The following is an 18,006-nucleotide window of genomic DNA, read 5'->3' on the forward strand; positions in this document are numbered from 1 at the left end:
TGTGTTCTGACATCTTTTGTCTTCCTCCCCACCTGTTTTATTTATTTTCTCTTCAAAGAATGAGGAGGAGGAAATCTCAACTTACAGCAGTGTTGGGAAACTGGCCAGTGTCACATTACTCCTTCACTTTCTCTTTTCTATCAGAGGTAAAACGGTACAGAAGAAATATCACTTCCATTAAGTCCCGAGCAGACATCGGGTGAGCTGTAACATTTTGCACATTGCTTCCCAGTATCTTAATGACCTGCAACCTGGTTTCCCAATTGCATTGAGTTTTTAAGCTCAGTTCCCATCCTCAACTGATACCTCCCAGATTTTAAAAAGAGAAATATCCATCTTTTTTCTTTTATCTACCAAGCCTTTCCCCATTCACTTTGAAAGCTAATTTGGTTAAGTGCTTCAGTCATATGTTTTTCCTTCCCTCCTCGATTTAAACATTTCAACCAACATTTGCATTTGCTGTGCATTTTTATAAGTCACAAACTGAATGACAGGTCTAAATAAAGGAAAAAAGTTGCACACAGCAAGCCCCACTAATGACAAATAAGATGAATGAACATTTTTTAAAATGTCAGTGCTGGTTGAGGGATGAATATGGTCCAGTACACAGGAGAATTCCCTTTTATTCTTCAAACAGTGCCATGATTTTATACATCCAAGCAGGCCAGGCAGAACCTCAGTTTTAACATCTCATCCAAAAGACAGCACCTCCTCAGAACTGCACTGAAGTGTTCATCTAGATTAAGGGCTCAAATCCTGGAGAATGGGTTGATCCCCACAACATTCCGACTCCGAGGCAACTGAGCCAAACAGACACTGTGAACAAAGAGCTGAGGAATTCTAAGTAGCAATAGAATGAAACTTAGAACTCTAGGTCACAAATACAGGCTGCATCAAAACAATTTTCTTTTATTCATTCATGGGATGTGGGCATCGCTGGCAAGGCCAGCATTTATTGCCCATCCCTAATTGCCCGAGAAGGTGGTGGTGAGCCGCCTTCTTGAACCACTGCAGTCCTTGTGGTGAAGGTTCGCCCAAAGTGCTGTTAGGTAGGGAGTTCCAAGATTTTAACCCAGCGACAATGAAGGAATGGCGATATATTTCCAAGTCAGGATGGTGAGAGACTTGGAGGGGAACGTGCAGGTGGTGGTGTTCCCATGTGCCTACTGCCCTTGTTCTTGTCCTTCTAGGTGGTAGAGGTCGCGGGTTTGGGAGGCGCTGTCGAAGAAGCCTTGATGAGTTGCTGCAGTGCATCCTGTCGATGGAACACATTGCCGTTGAATATCAAGTGGAGGTGATTAGAATCTCTCTTGTTGGAGATGGTCATTGCCTGGTGCGAATGTTACTTGCCACTTATCAGCCCAAGCCTGGATCTTGTCCAGGTCTCGCTGCATACAGACACGGAATGCTTCATTATCTGAGAGGTTGCAAATGGAACTAAACACTGCAATTATCAGCAAACATCCCTACTTCTGACCTTATGATGGAGGGAAGGTCATTGATGAAGCAGCTGAAGATGGTTGGGCCTAGGACATTGCCCTGAGGAACTCCTGCAGCGATGTTCCGGGGCTGAGATGATTGGCCTCCAATAACCACTACCATCTTCCTTTGTGCTAGGTATGACTCCAGCCAATGGAAAGTTTTCCCCGATTCCCATTGACTTCAATTTTACTAGGGCTTCTTGATGCCACACTCGGTCAAATGCTGCCTTGATATCAAGGGCAGTCACTCTCACCTTACTTCTAGAATTCAGCTCTTTTGACCATGTATGGACCAAGGCTGTAATGAGGTCTGGAGCCGAGTGGTACTGGCGGAAACCAAACTAAGCATGGGTGAGCAGGTTACAGGTGAGTAAGTGTCGCTTGGTAGCGCTGTCGACGACACCTGCCATCACTTTGATGGTGATTGAGTGTAGACTGATGGGGCAGTAACTGGCCGGATTGGAATTGTCCTGCTTTTTGTGGACAGGACATACCTGGGCAATTTTCCACTTTGTCGGGTAGATGCCAGTGCTGTAGCTGTAGTGGAACAGCTTGGCTAGAGGAGCAGCTAGCGCTGGAGCACAAGTCTTCAGATGTTGTCAGGTTCCATGGCCTTTGCTGTATTCAGTGCACTCAGCTGTTTCTTGATATCACGTGGAATGAACCAAATTGGTTGAAGACTGGCTTCTGTGATGGTGGGGATCTCGGGAAGAGGCCGAGATGGATCACCCACTCGGCACATCTGGCTGAAGATGGTTGCAAATGCTTCAGCCTTGTCTTATGCACTCACGTGCTGGGCTCCACCATCATTGAGGATGAAGATGATCACGTAGCTTCCTTCTCCCGTTAGTTGTTTAATCGTCCACCACCATTCACGACTGGATGTGGCAGGACTGCAGAGTTTTGATCTGAACGGTTGGTTGTGGAATCGCTGATCTCTGTCTATGGCATGCTTCTTTTGCTGTTTAGCGCACAAGCAGTCCTGTGTTATAGCTTCACCGGGTTGGCACCTCATTTTTAGGTATGCCTGGTGCTGCTCCTAGCATGCTCCTCATTGAACCAGGGTTGATCCCCTGACTTGTTGCTAATGCTAGAGTGAGGGAAATGCCAGGCCATGAGATTACAGATTGTGGTGGAATACATTTCTGCTGCTGCTAATGGCCCACAGCACCTCATGGATGGCCAGTTTTGATCTGCTAGATCTGTTCTGAATCTATCCCATTTAGCATGGTGGTAGTGCCTTTACTATCAAGGCTCAAGTACAGAAGAACAACTACAGTCCAGCTGTAAGCACTAACCAAGATAAGGCCTGGAGGGTCCACTGAATGCAAGTGCCAAAAGATGTGAAGGCCAGGCTAACATCCATTAGGAATGAGGAAAGAAATTTCCTCCTTTAATTAGTTAATAATTCATCATTCACATAAGATGAAGTGCATCTGCATGATTTTTCAATAACTACACTCCCATTCCATGAGGGCATTGTCTTGAAAGCATGGGCAACCATGCATTAACTGCTGCAGAACTTTAAGTGAATTTATCTTCAATGGTTAATTCAGACCTGTAGCCACTTTATGGCATTAGCCTTTATGAGACCAAGGGTAGAATTTTTAGAGCAGATTAAAAATCTATTAATAAGAAAATTCTAGGCAGCAATTCCTCTACCCCTCAAAAATACATATCCTAGATATTTTTTTTTTAAATCAAGAATGTGCTAAAATCTATGAAGGGCTTTCTTAATAAAGCAAGAGCATATGCTGTTAGAATCCTTGCTTCTTGGCACTGATGTCCATGCATCAAAACTCAGGTTTCAGATGTCCCCCTCATTCTAGTTTGCAGACTTCAGTTTGGTTTCTGCTTTTTATGAGAACATCCATAAAAGCAGTGGACAAAAGGGCATTCAGCTCATGAAGTTTGTTCCTTTCAAAGACAAAGCATAATCATTCCATTATGAACTGCATCCAGGATACTTAATGTCCTGATAAAGCTTTCAGTAAAGTTACTCCCCATGCCCGAAAGGTAAATCAGGCAAAATTGCAGACATCCATCTAACCCTATATTATTCATCCTTGACCAGTGAACTTTAATGGCCTGACATTTCCAAGATTGCAGCAGTTCAAGAACAATCAAACTCTCTGCGGTATTCGATCTACATCTCAGCTTTCAATCTTTAAAATTTAGATCCAATTGGCCAAGGAACTCCCCCCGATGTTTGGGCTCTCTTTAGGAAAGTGAACACTATTACACTGCAGCATCATCCAAAGGCCATTGAGTTAAAGGGGGAAGAAACAATAGCCAAAACAGGATGGGGAAGCCAGTGAGGAAAACTGGGGTGGTGCTCAGAGGGAGGTTGCCTCAATTCCAATTGGGTAGGTCGATAAACCCAAATGAGATTATGGGTGGAATCAGCAGTCAAGAGTTAATTTCAGCAACCAGCCTGTGACAGGATTCTCATTTCACTAAGAATGGAATCATTCATTTTGCTTGGCTGATAATTTACTTACTTCTCCGACTTGAGAACTGAATTATTTTTGCCAAATAGTAATTATATTTTTCCCCTTAGATCACAATTTATTACCCCAGCTTTTAGGCACAGGATTATTCAACTAAATAATGTATTAATTGCTTGGAGCAGTGATCATTTTATTTTATGATCTGTTAAATCATAGAATGATACAGCAAAGAAGGCAGCCATTCGGCCCATTGTGCCTGTGCTGGCTCTTTGAAAGCGCTATCCAATTAGTCCTACTCCCCTGCTCTTTCCCCATAGCCCTGCAAATTCTTCCCCTTCAAGTATTCATCCAATTTCCTTTTGAAAGTTATTACTGAATCTGCTTCCACCACCCTTTCGGTGCATTCCAGATCATAACTTGCTGCAGAATTTTTTTTTCTCATGTCGCCTCTGGTTCTTCTGCCAATTACCTTAAATCTGCGTCCTCTGGAACCAGTTTCTCCTTGTTTACCCCATCAAACCCTTCATGATTTTGAACACCTCTATCAAATCTCCCCTTAACCTTCTCTGCTCTAAGGAGAACAACCCCAGATTCTCCAGTCTCTCCACATAACTGAAGCCTTTCATCCCTGGTACCATTCCAGTAAATCTCCTCTGCACCCTCTCCAAGGCCTTGACATTCGTCCTAAAATGTGGTGACCAGAATTGGACACAATACTCCAGGCTGAGACCTAACCAGTGTTTTATAAAGGTTGAGCATAACTTCCTAGCTTTTGTACTCTATGGCTCTATTTATAAATGATGTGGAGATGCCGGTGATGGACAAATGTAAGGAATCTTACAACACCAGGTTATAGTCGAACAATTTTATTTTAAAATCACAAGCTTTCGGAGATTATCCCCTTCGTCAGGTGATCCTGACGAAGGGGGTAATCTCCGAAAGCTTGTGATTTTAAAATAAAATTGTTGGACTATAACCTGGTGTTGTAAGATTCCTTCTATTTATAAAGCCAAGGATCCCATGTGCCTTTTTAACAGCCTTCTCCACTTGACCTGCTACCTTCAAAGGCTTGTGTACTTACAGCCCCAGGACACTCTGTTCCTACACCCCCTTTAAAATTGTACCATTTAGTTTAGTGTCTCTCCTCATTCTTCCTACCCAAATGAATCACTTCACACTTCTCTGCTGTAAATTTCATCTGCCATGTGTCTGCCCATTTCACCAATCTGTCTATGTCCTCCTGACGTCTGTCACTATCCTCTTCACTGTTTACTACATTTCCAAGTTTTACAGAAATTTATCCGAGGAGGTGGATTATTTATTCATTCAATTGAATTATTTATTTAAAGCAGTGATAATTTTCCTGACAAAATTTCAGAGCAATTAATTTAAATTTATCCACTCAGTCTCTATTAATTCAAGTCACTCTTCTCTTGTGTGTAATTGGCCCCAGATGTAGTTGTTTATTCAAACCAGTTAAATGTTGTGGGGGAAAAAAAAACAAAATTTATGTATTGCACATCTGATGTATAACACATTAAATCATGATTTTGTAATACATCCACCTTTCATAAAAAGCTAGGAATAGCTAGAGTCTCAAGGTAAAATATGGATACTAGCAGCATCCACAGCCAAGAGATAAACTATACTAGTAACTGAGGTACAATGTCAAAAGTAAAAACTACCAGATCATGTGGGGATGTTGGCCACAAATAGGGTCACCAGCTAACAGTGACTGCAGCCCTGAGACAGGGTGTCACACTAAAGGACAATGTAGGGAGTGCATCTCTGAGATAGGGTGTCAGGATCAAGATCATGAGTTAAGGTCACCGGATCATAAGATTTAGGTCAGGGGTGTCGTAGCTTTTTGAATGTAACTGTCTACCATAGAAGCTTGGTGACACGTTATAAAATTTTAAACCATGTTCAAAAAGGCTAATGCAATGTTGGCCTTTACCTCAAGGGGTTTGGAATACAAAAGTGAGGAAGTGATATTTCAGTTGTGGAGCCTTGGATAGACCCCATCTGGATTACTGCATGCAGTTTTAGGCACCAAAGCTCAGGAAATATATATCGGCCTTAGAGGGAATATAGCGCAGATTCACCAGAATGATACTGGGGCTGAAAGGGTTACATTAACTTGGTTTGTATTCCTTTTACTTTAGAAGATTGAGGGATCATCTAATCAAGGTGTTTATAATGATAAAGGGATTCAACATGATGGATACAGAGAAACTATTTCCTCTGGCAGGGAAATCCAGAACAAGAGGGTGTAATCTTAAAATAAGAGTTAGGCCATTTAAGAGTAAAATCAGGAAGCAATTTTTCACACGAAGTGTAGTGGAATTGTGGAACTCTCACCCACAAAAGGCTGTGGCTGCTGAGTCAATTGAAATTTTCAAGACAGAGGTCAACAGATTTTTGTTAGGTAAGGTTATCAAGGATATAGAGAAAAGGCGGGAAAATGAAGTTGAGGTAACTAAGAGAACAGGCTCGAGAGGCTGATTGGCCTACTCCTGTTCTTGTAATCTTAACGATTTCTCAAGTTGCTGATACCAACACATCTGGACATTTCCAAAACTTCAGGCTCACAGAATCAAACAGGACAAATCAGAAATACGTATCAGCAAATAGAACGGCATTGCCTGGGTTTCAAGGACCTGATTGGCAGGGATTGGCCCCAGGCCTTCAGTCTAGGTCTAGGTGAAGAGTTTGGCAGAAATAGTGACAGCATTCAAAGATAATCTGGGCCTAAAAATCAACTAGGGAAACAAAATACCCAGTCTGGGTTGTGGAAAGAAGCAGAGGTACAATCTTAAGAACTGCAGAAATACAAAGACACACTTTACGTCTGCTCAGTTTTACCGCTCCCCTAGGTAAAAGTGTTGCTCACAAATGTACACGTAAAAGACAGTGCAGACACAAATGAGATAGGCTGCATGGCCTGTTCCTGTGCTGTAACATTCTATGATCTCACGAAGGACATAATTCAAAGAATAGGTGAAATGGCTAGTTGAAGGAAAGGGGAACAAAGCATTACCACAACAGAACGGGCACATGGGACTAGGTCCACAGCCCACGTGGAGAATAAACACCAACAGTGACTGGTTGGATCGAACAGCCTGTTAACCATTTGTCTCCAGCTTGTTCCAATGGCTCTTACTTGTTCCTGTTTTACCTTTCTGGATCTTGTTAATCAAGCAGTAGGAGTATTTCTAAACAGGCACACAATTTTACATGAGTTTTTGCTGTCTTAAGCACTCAAGAGTTATACCACATACAGGGCATTGTTACATAGAACGCACAACACAAACAGGCCATTTGGCCCAACAGGTCTGTGCCGGTGTTTATGCTCTACACGAGCTTCCTCCCTCCTTCATCTAACCCTATAAGCATATCCTTCTATTCCTTTCTCCCTCGTGTGTTTATCTCACTTCCCCTTAAAGGCATCTAAACTATTCGCCTCAACTACTCCTTGTGGTAGTTCCACATTCTAACCACTCTCTGGGTAAAGAAGTTTCTCCTGAATTCCCTATTGGATTTATTAGTGACTATCTTAAAATTAATGCCCCTAGTTCTGGTCTCCCCCACAAGTGGAAACATCTTCTCCATCTCTACCCTATCAAAGTCTTTCATAACCTTAAAGACCTCTATCAGGTCACCCCTCAGTCTTTTCCAGAAAAAAAGAGCCCCTGCCTACTCAATCTTTCCTGACAGGTATAGCCTCTCAGTTCTGGTGCCATCCTTGTAAATCTTTTTTGCACCTTCTCCAGTGCCTCTATATCCTTTTAATATGGAGACCAGAACTGTTCACAGTATGCCAAGTGTGGTCTAACCAAGGTCCTGTACAAGTTTAACATAACTTCTCTGCTTTTCAATTCTATCTCTCTAGAAATGAACCCCAGTGCTTGGTTTGCTTTTTTTTGTAAATGGCCTTATTAACCTACGTCACTAATTTGTGATTTGTGCATCTGTACCCCCAAATCCCTCTGCTCCTCTACCCCATTTAGACTCTTATTATCCAAGCAGTATGTGGCCCCCTTATTCTTCCTACCAAAATGCGATACCTCACACTTATCTATATTGAAATTCATTTGCCAATCACACGCCCATTCTGCAAGGTTTATTAATTATACGACCAATTTGGTGTCATTTGCAAATTTTTAAATTGTACTTCCGATTCCTGAACAACAGCGGTCCCAGCACCGATCCTTGTGGGGCACCACTTCCCATCTTTTGCCAGTCTGAGTAACTACCTTTAACCCATACTCTGTTTTCTGTTTTGTAGCCAGCTTGCGATCCATCCATCTACTTGCCCGCTGACTCCACATGCTCCGACCTTTGTCGTGAATCTACTATGCAGTACTTTATCGAAGGCCTTTTGAAAATCCAAATATATTACATCGACTACATTACCCTTATCTATCCTTTGTTAAGTCTTCAAAGAATTCAGTAAGGTTGGTCAAGCATGACCTTCCCTTTTGAAATTCGTGCTGACTATTCATTATATTTTCGGTTTCTAGATGTTTATCTATTACGTCTGAGTATGGATTCCATTATCTTTCCTACCATCGACATTAAGCTAATTGGCCTATAGTTCCTTGGACTGGTTCTATCTCCCCTTTTAAATACAAGAATCACATTAGCTGTCTGCCAGTCCTCTGGCACTATTCCCTTTTCTATTGAATTTTATATATATTTATAGGTAATAGTGCCTCTATCTCTTCCCTAACTTCTTTTAATATGCACGGGTGCAATCCATCCGGACCAGAGCTTTTATCCTCTCCAAGTCTGATTAACTTATCAATTATCTCTTCCCCTTTCGATCTTGAAGTCTTGATATCTTTTTTGATCTCTTCTAATGTTCAGTATAACAAAATGGCACTGTTCTAGGAATCTGTCCAATGCTATTAAATCCATGAGCTCCTGTACTAGTTTGCCTATCTGATTCTTGGCCCTCACCTGTTCTGTTTTTGTCAGTACTACAGAAAGAATTACAGGTCTCCCTTTTTTCAGTTCTGGCAAAGGGTCCAAACATGAAATGTTAACTTACCTTTTCCTCTTCAGATGCTGATAGTCAGACCGTATTTTTCTAGAATTCTCTGTTTTTACTCAGGATATGCAAGTCCTTTTCTAAAACAAAAATCTACATCGAAGCTAGCTGGTCCAGCACAGCAATTCATCTAGCGCACTAACAGCCCATTCTTAAATGGGAGAATAACAATTCCCTTCAAGGTGCTGTGAACTCTGGAGCAAAAGAGAGGCCAATATTACCTTCTAGATGCATTGCTAAACTAAATAAGTGAATAATTTGGAGCAGAACCACTTCAAAAGAGTTTTATAGCAGCACAACACTCCAGATTTCCCCTCCCACTTCACTTTCAAGAAGTTTTTCCTTCATATTTTCCAGTCTGGTAACTTTAACTTGCTATATATTGAGAAGCAAAGACCAATTTTACTTAATCATCAGCAAGTTTTTTTTTAAAAGTGATGAAAACTGAGGTAATATCTCTCCCAGCATGTTCTCTTTGGCCGTGCACACGCTGTACATTGTGCTTTAACTGATTCTTGCATTTTTTCAGATGCACGATCAAGCTGCCACTCAATGTGTCAGATATTTGCAATCCTTGGTCATGAGATTTATCAATTTTCAGCCAGATTGCTGCACTGAAGCTCACCACATTATTACTGGTGAAGCAAGAAACAACACTGTGCAGTGGGATTTGGAGATGATGATCAGCTAGGGGCATTGGAGGCAGTCAGAGATGTACAACATCCAACACTTTGCTTTCAGGTCTCTGAGGACTATCTGATGGCTGCTCCAATTCTGGATGGGGGGTGTATTCATTTTTGATGGAGTGCCCTTTAGCCTCCATTATATGACAGTGCTGTTCGACAGTGCAATCTGAACCTAGCAGCACGGTAACTCCATCCTTTTCACAGCCAATTTCTCATTATTACAAGCAACCACTGAACCATTTATTATATTCATCCTTCATTAACCAGTGAATCATGGGAACAATTACACACTACATCAAACAGCCTATAGAATTACTGATGAGTTTCAACAATTAATAGACACAGTCACAACTTCTGAAATACATGAGAGATGCTGGAGGAAAAAAAAACAATTAAATATGGTGGTGTAGAGCACTGATGTACCATTATATCATGCCACTGTGGTGGGACTTGGGGTCACCTTGATTTACCAACAAAGCAAGTTTCTGATCTCTGACCATGACATCAGAGAGGGTCATATAAATGTCTTGATGGTAACATAGGAACCACTTAAAAGTCAGCAACCATCTTCTGTACTTTGTTTCTTTCCCCACCTACTAGCCAATTACTGTAAAATAAGATGTGGCATTTGTTAAACCATGACTTGGCTACTCAGCAAAAGATCATTCACACTGGTGCATAACTTCCAGACTGGCAGCTCTGCAAAAAGTGTGTGGATATGACTCATGCACCAGCTTCTACAACAACCAAATTGCTACTCGGCAGATGATGCAACAGAGTGATCACCCAGGGAGATGTCCAAAAATTATTATATATTGTTTTTAAACTGCCAATCTATAGAATTTGACTTAGTTAAATACTAAAATTGGAGACGAGACCACACACCCCCCCCCCCCCCACCGAACTTGAGATGCTGTACGATTTTCTTCAAAAATTAGTACAAAGGAGAATCTAACAATTCAGATCAGAGCTGAATGCTTGTTAAAAATCACTCAGGATCTGGGTATTTATTGCCCATCCCTAGTTGCCGAGAAAGTTGTAGTGGGTTTTCTTGAACTGCTGCAGTCCTTGTGAAGAAGGTGGCGATGGTGTTGATACTGGTTGTTGGATATGTTGGAGAGTTGAAAGTTAATAACCAAATTAAACTATAGCAACCATAACTGGTTGATGACCAGCAGGTTGCCTGGTAACACAAGGAAAGATGGAACATGAACAAAAAGGGGTTCTTTTCCACTATAGATGTCTTCATAACTGGAAAGCAAGGGAGTGCTACCTAGAACAAATATCAACGATGAGTGATTAATGTAGCATTATAGTCCATAGTATAGCCAGAATACAGAATGCTTTGAACACTGTCCTTGATAAGGTCCGGAGACAGCTAACAAAGGAGGTAGTAAGAGTTGGAAATCTGAATGTCTGTCTATCTATCTATGAAGGAGGCCAACACTGGTGCTCTTGGGTAGAGTGTTCCAGTATTTTGACCCAGTGACAATTAAGGAACGGCGATATATGTCCAAGTCAGGATGGTGTGTGACTTGGAGGCAAATTTGGAGGTGATTGTGTTCCAATGCACCTGCTGCCCTTGTACTTCTAGGTGTTGGAGGCTAAAGCTTTGGGAGTTTCTGCAGTGCATCCTGTAGATAGTACACACAGCAGATATGGTATGGCAGTGGTGTGGTGGAGGGATTGCGTGTTTAGGCAAAGCACCTCAAATATCCAACCAATTGTTTAGAATCTAAAAATAAAAATGTGCATGCAAACTGATTTTCATATTAACACTCATTAGAGCAACACATACTTCAGTAAATAATGATGTTGCGCCAAAGCAGATACCATTAGAAATTAAGATATTTAATTGGGTTTGGATCAGAATCAAAAGAACTGAAGAGCACCCTTGACAAACAGGTGCATTTGACCTATAAAATTCAATCAGCTTCCGTAAAATCTTGTAATTTCAGACATCAGAATGTGCAAGGAAAAAAAAACAGCGAACTTCAAAAAACAATATCTAGGTAATTGAGAGACACGTTCTCCCTAGGTCAGGATCTCTACACGGTGGCAGTAAAAGTATAGAACAGAAGGAGGCAATTCGGCCCATTGTGCCTGCGCTGGCTCTTTGAAAGAGCTATCCAGTTAGTCCCATTCCCCCACTCTTTCTCAGTAGCCCTGCAAATTTTTTCCCTTCAAGTATTTATCCAATTCCTTTCTGAAAGTCATGATTGAATCTGCTTCCGCCACCCTTTCAGGCAGCGGATTCCAGATCATAACTACTCGCTGCGTAAATAAGTTTTTCCTCACGTCGCCTTTAGTTCTTTTAACAAACACCGTAAATCTGTCCCCTCTGATTCTCAACCCTTCTGCCAATGGGAACAGTTTCTCTATTTCCTTTATCTAAACCCGCCATGATTTTGAACACTATCAAATCACCTCTTAACCTTCTCTACTCTAAGGAGGACGATCCCAGCATCTCCAGCCTATCCACTTAACTGAATTTACTCGTCCCTGGAAGCAGTAAATCTTTTCTGCACCCTCTAAGGCCTTCGTATCCTTCCTAAAGTGCATTGCCCAGAATTGGACACAATATTCCTGCTGCAGCCAAATCAGTGTTTTATAAAGGTTCAACATAACTTCCTTGCTCTTGTACTCTATGCCTCTATTTATAAAGTCCAGGATCCCATATGCTTTTTTGACTGCTTTCTCAATCTGTTCTGCCACCTTCAAAGATTTGTGCCCATATACGCCCCCAACCCGGTCTCTCTGTTCCTGCACCCTCTTTAGAATTGTAATATTTAATTTATATTGCCGCTCCTCATTCTTCCTGCCAAAATGTATCACATCGCACTTCCCTGCGTTAAATTTCATCTGCCATATGTCCATCCATTCCACCAGCCTGTCTATATCCCCTTGAAGTCAAGAATCATAGAAAGGTTACAGCACGGAAGGCGGCCATTCGGCCCATTGAGTCCGTGCCAGCGCTATACAAGAGCAATCCAGCAAGTCCCATTCCCCTGCCCTATTCCCGTAGCCCTGCAAGTTCGTCCTTTCAAGTACTTATCCAATTCCCTTTTGAAAGCCACGATTGAATCTGCCTCCACCACCCCCTCGGGCAGTGCATTCCAGGTCCTTACCACTCGCTGTGTAAAAAACATTTTTCCTCATGTCACCTTTGGTTCTTTTGTCAATCACCTTAAATCTATGTCCTCTGGTTCCAAACCCCTTCCACCAATGGGAACAGTTTCTCTCTATCTTATACCCTTCATGATTTTGAATACCTCGATCAAATCTCCTCTCAACCTTCTCTGTTCCAAGGACAACAACCCCAGCTTCTCCAGTCTATCCATGTAACTGAAGTCCCTCATCCCTGGAATCATTTAAGGTACCTTTAAGGTTGTAAACATCCCAAGGCTTCTTAGGTAAAACACAGAATTCAGTGTATCCTTGGTTATCTATTGTGGTGCAGAGTGTCATTTATAATTTAAAACAGGCCGAAGTGCTTCTCATAGCACAAGAGTAAGGATAGATATCTTTTGCATATCTGATTGAGTAAATGCCATTATTGACATATATAACATTGCTAAATTAGAACAAAATAATCAGGTTGTTACCTTGATCTTTTCCTTGTATGTATGTAAAGATATGATTCTCCCTATTTTTCCCACAATCCCCTGGGTCTACACACCGTGAAGCTGGGCAGGTGGCCTGCTTCCCAAGCATCCACCAACGGTGCTCAAGACAGTTAAGAGGTACATAAGAGCAGCCTGAGAATGGCTTCCTCAGGAGAGTTAGGGTGCCTGATGTCCACTTGGCACCATCGCACAGCAGCATGAAGGAGATTAGAAACTCGAGGGGGTCGGGGTGGCAACTCTCCCCAACAGCTCAGCGAGTTTATCTGATTAGTGACTGAGCCATACAGACCAGGAAGGTCCCACATTTGGTCCCTGTTGTGTGTTGAGTAAGCTGATCTCAGCTGGCACAATAGCAAAGGGAGGATATATCTCCAGCTCCTTGCATTTGTAGAAATTGTGCAGGAATAGGACCATATTTAGCTGTTGAACAGCCTGTTAACACTCACTGGCAAGGTTCAACCCATCTTGAGCAAGGTGGAACGTTGTGGAATCTTTTCCCAAGAATTAAACAGCATCAGGAAAAGAAAATATTGGTTAAAGAAAAAAAGCTGTTACCTGGGGAACCAAATTTGCATGGTCTATATAAGATGCTAATATCTTATTTGAACAACCTCGCTCTATCATATGTGCATGGGATAAACACAAGGAGAGCATACACCCTCTATGTACTCTGCTGATATTGGGTCAGGTCAATTGGTCAACATAGAGGAATAAAGGAGACATTGATCCTCATTATGACCAGAAAGATGCCCACCAATATCAGCTACGTGTTTCTCCGGTAGCTTCCCCGCTGAAATATCAGGTCTGCCCAACTTGGGAGGGAAAGTGTGGGCAGTGATTTCAATTAGGCTTTCTCCTTTCAGATAGGAATGTTTTAAAAAGTTGATTTGGGAGATCGAGGGGTCAGACAAGCAAAGGTTATTTTAAATTGGAAACACTCATCTTTTGTGTAATATTGCAAACTGCATGTTTCAGACAGTTACATAAGGCAGAAGAAAAGCTCTTTTCAGGCCGTGCCTCAGAGGAATGTTGAAAGACAACCGGCACCCAAAGCACGAATACCATCTCATGCAAGGGCACTGGAGTATGCACAGCTGCTCAGGGCACATATCAACCCTCCCTCTGCTTGGTAAGCCTACCTGACCATATGGTCAGAGGACCTAAATTCTACCATTTCATTGTGCAGTGCCGTACTCAGCAATCACACTGCCATTACACAGCAATATGTTTTTATTAAAATTAGGTCAACATTACGCTACCTCGCCGACTGAGGTATCGGCTTTAATTGGTTCAAATGTGAGCACAATTTATTATTACAGTAACATATGTCTGTAATCATAGCTACCTCAATGGAATATTGGAGCCTGTTAAATGAATTAGAATCCTATTCAGGTACAAACTGGATTCATTACTGAATGACTGTGATCTATTAAGACTCTTCCAGTGCTGTTGTTGCCTGAATACTTACAGTAACCGACAAGGCTGTTTGATTTAAATCTTCAGTACCTTATATTCACTGTGCTATCACAGCGTTAATCTCATGCAGAACACAGAGATTGGGCCTCACAACAGAAGTCACAACGCAGACTACTGATAAAATCCACCCTTAAGAAAGTGGATGAATTAATTGAAACAGTCTCTTGATTGTTAATGAGCTTTTGATGAAATGAGTTTGGACAGCCTCAATCCAAACTCCCTCTGAGTGAGGCTATCCTCAAATTTGGCAAACCTACTCATTCAGTGTGACTGCAGACAGACTATAAAAGGCCATTTTCTGTAGCAAGAAAAAAATAGCACGTTTTAGCATAACTGCACTGAATCTCCTCCCTCATTCCCCTCCAAGGACTTCTGTTGGCTACCCACCTACCACAGTAGACAAGGAAACTCATCGCCATACTCTGGGTTCAAAACCAGGACTAATCAGCAGCCTGTAATCTCTAAGACACTTCAAAGCAATGAACCAAGATGGTGCAATGAAAATGAATTTTCACCTACAAGACTGGAACAAACAAAACCCCTGCTGTATTCTGAGCAATAAACAAGGTCTCTGGCATGTTACTACACAATGCCAAGTCGTGATTGGATGCTGGATGCTCAACCCACAATTCCACACAAGGCAAATTTACAGTATTAAACATGCTATTAGGAAGAAACAGCAAGCACAGGTTAGACACTCCCTGTCAACAAAGGTTGAGGGGCACAGAAAGAGTGAATGAGAAGGAAAGTCTTGCTGGTATGCTACTCGACACCTTATCAAATGGCTGAAGTACAAAACAGGCAGAGTCATGGGTGGGGAGGAGAGATGAAGAATCAGGCAACATATTGGCAAACTTATTAATGTGAACTTAATTCCTACAGTTCCTCAGCTGGAAGCAAATCAGGAGAAGTATAAACTTTCAGCATGGAATAAGTGAGCATTGTAACATTTGAGTGGCAGCCAGATTTTGCTGTGTAGAGTAAGAACTATGGGAGTTGTTACAATCAAGGCTGAGCAATTATCTCTGTACATATCCCTTTTATTTTTGAACACTGCTTCTATTTACAATGCAAATTATTTCTCTGGGTTCCAGGGTCAAGTTGCTCTTCATCATAATACCATACTACTATCGTCAGACATGTGCTGTTATGTTCTAAGTAAGATCAAGAAACAAGAGCAGGAGTAGGCCATAAGGCCCCTCATGCCTTCTCTGCCATTCAATAAGATCATGGCTGATCTTCAATCTCAACACTTCCCCATCCGATCCCCATATCCCATGATTCCCCCGAGAGTCCAAACATCTATCAATCTCATCCTTGAACATATTCATGACTCAGCATCCACAGCCCTCTGGGGTAGAGAATTCTAAAGATTCACAACCCTCTAGGTGAAGCAATTCCTCCTCATCTCAATCTTAAATGGCCGACCCCTTATTCTGAAACCATGCCCCTCAGTTGTAGACTCTCCAGCCATGGGAAACAACCTCTCAGTATCTACCTATCAAGCCCCCTCAGAATCTTGGATGTTTCAACAAGATCACCTCTCATTCTTCTAAACTCCAGAGAGTATAGGCCCATTCTACTCAACCTCTCCTCATAGGACGAGAAGATTGTCCTAGGAATCAATCTAGTGAACCTTCGTTACACTGCCTCTGAGGCAAGTATATCCTTCCTTTGGTACACAGTATTCCAGGTGAGGTCTCACCAAAACCCTGTACAATAGTAAGACTTCCTTACTCTTGTACTCCAACCCCTTTGCAATAAAGGCCAACATGCCATTTGCCTTCCGAATTGCTTGCTGTACAGGCATGCTAACTTTTTGTGTCCCTTATACAAGGACACCCAGATCTCTGAACACCAACATTTAATAGTTTCTCATCATTTAAAAAATATTGTTTTCCTATTCTTCCTACCATTTCCCCACATTATACTCCATCTGTCACCTTCTTGCCCACTCACCTAAACTGTCCTCTTTACAGCTTACTTTCCCACCTAGCTTTGTATCATCAGCAAATCTGGATACATTACACTCGGTCCCTTCATCCAAGTCCAAGCTATCAAGTTTCCACAAAGTATCAATTGCTTTGTATTTATTTGCTTCATTTCATTGAGAATTTGTTTGATCGACGATTGTACATCTGATCTGCATGCCCCCTCTCCTCACCCAATTTTCTCTTCCCTTCAAGGTGATGAGTTTTGCTGGAGTACAATTTGGTAACTCACTCAAATGCCTATTCATGAGAGTCCAGATAGTGAGTGTTGCGTGGCTATTCAACCGTGGACGATGTGACAGCCAAGCCTGGTGTAATCATCGCACTTTACAACTGTGATCAATGGATAGCAACCTGCAACACAAACCCGAGCCCAGTTGGAGGGCCACACCACATGCATACAAAAACTCATTGGACTTATTAAGCAAAAGCCAGGTTAAGATTTTGTATTTCAGGGTAACTTAATCTTTCTATTGTGACACTGCTTGGCATACAAGGTAGGTCTTACCCAGTACTGTTCGTATAAAATCTGTTTCTTTCATTTAGTGAGCAGTTATTTGTCAGGTTTTAGCCCATCTGTTTGCCCTGGAACAGTTCTAGTTGAAGCCAGATATGAAGAGAGCATCATCTTTGCCTGTGCGATCTTTCCAGAAGAAATTCAAACTGGGCATTAGCTACATCTGCATCAGAATAGCACAGTTGACTGGCATGCAGTGTGCGGTTGGAAACCAGAGAGGCATCAATTAAAAGAAAGATTGAATTAATTCAGTTTTTATAAACTGAGATAATTTAATTAACCAAACTGCAGAGGACTCAGGTCCTTAACTATAGAAAGGAAGAAAAAGGACATTTAAGTATATGCCCTCATCCATAATATCACCGCTCAAAAGCATCCTGTGTATAAACCTTCCCCAAAAAAAGTATGCAACACCAGTTTGATTATTATTATTAGACACCCCCATGCACTGAAATCATGTAGACACATCACTATTATCCATTCATGATGTCAGTTTAGTAGTACAACACTCTCTGCTCATATCAGTAGGGAAGAGGTTCTCTTGTCATTTTTTTCCCCCATGGGAGGTGGAAAAAGAGAGGGAGGAGTTAAACGCAATGTCTGCTCCCAGATTGCAGCCTGGCTAGCAGCCTTTAAACCTGGAAGGTCAGATCGCTGAAAGAAGCATCATTGTCTGAAAAGTTATTCTCTGCTAGTATTTAGGATCATGGTTCAATTCAAATGACT

The 18,006-nt window shown here is 41.8% G+C and overlaps 1 protein-coding gene across 1 annotated transcript in view; it reads right to left on the minus strand.

Moving 5' to 3' along the window:
- Window positions 1–18,006, minus strand: part of gnai2a (guanine nucleotide binding protein (G protein), alpha inhibiting activity polypeptide 2a) — a 214,096-nt gene that overhangs the window by 76,372 nt on the left and 119,718 nt on the right. The gene's annotated exons all lie outside the window — the stretch shown is intronic.

Source organism: Heptranchias perlo, chromosome 17 (genome assembly GCF_035084215.1).
Source record: "Heptranchias perlo isolate sHepPer1 chromosome 17, sHepPer1.hap1, whole genome shotgun sequence".
Classification (NCBI taxonomy): Eukaryota; Metazoa; Chordata; class Chondrichthyes; order Hexanchiformes; family Hexanchidae; genus Heptranchias; species Heptranchias perlo.